Genomic DNA, 395 nt, shown 5'->3' with positions numbered 1-395 from the left:
TGGGAAGAGCATTCCTTGACGGAAGGGGAAGTTCCTTATAGGTCCTTTTGTTTTAAAAAAAAGACAGAATAAGAATTATTTGGTGTTACAAATATTCTCCTTTTCTTATCACCCAAGCTCCTTCCTTTTTTTTCTTTTTTATTTTGCTTCCAAGGCAACCAGACAAGTGTCAAAACTGATATATAATTATGTTACTTTATTAAAAAAAAGAGGTTACTTTTTATTAATATTTAACTCAGGTTTCATATTCTTAGATATTTAATAATGTGAAATCTTGCTTAAGTGTGAACTGTCACACCACCACAAAATTTAAGAGGTGATTAGTTGTTTTAGTGTAACAGATGTGCAGCCTTCTGGGGTTCTAAACCTTCCTTCTTTAAATGCATCATCAACCT

General features: G+C 31.9%; 1 protein-coding gene across 3 annotated transcripts in view; it reads right to left on the bottom strand.

Annotated features, from left to right (window-relative positions):
• The window catches only part of TRPS1 (trichorhinophalangeal syndrome I), a 177,047-nt gene that overhangs the window by 146,959 nt on the left and 29,693 nt on the right, over positions 1-395 (bottom strand). The window lies entirely within an intron of this gene.

The sequence above is a fragment of the Pygoscelis adeliae genome, unplaced genomic scaffold (assembly GCF_000699105.1).
Source record: "Pygoscelis adeliae isolate BGI_AS28 unplaced genomic scaffold, ASM69910v1 Scaffold111, whole genome shotgun sequence".
NCBI classification, from domain to species: domain Eukaryota; kingdom Metazoa; phylum Chordata; class Aves; order Sphenisciformes; family Spheniscidae; genus Pygoscelis; species Pygoscelis adeliae.
The sequence above is the reverse complement of the archived record's forward strand: the minus strand, read 5'-3'. Positions and strand labels throughout refer to the sequence as shown.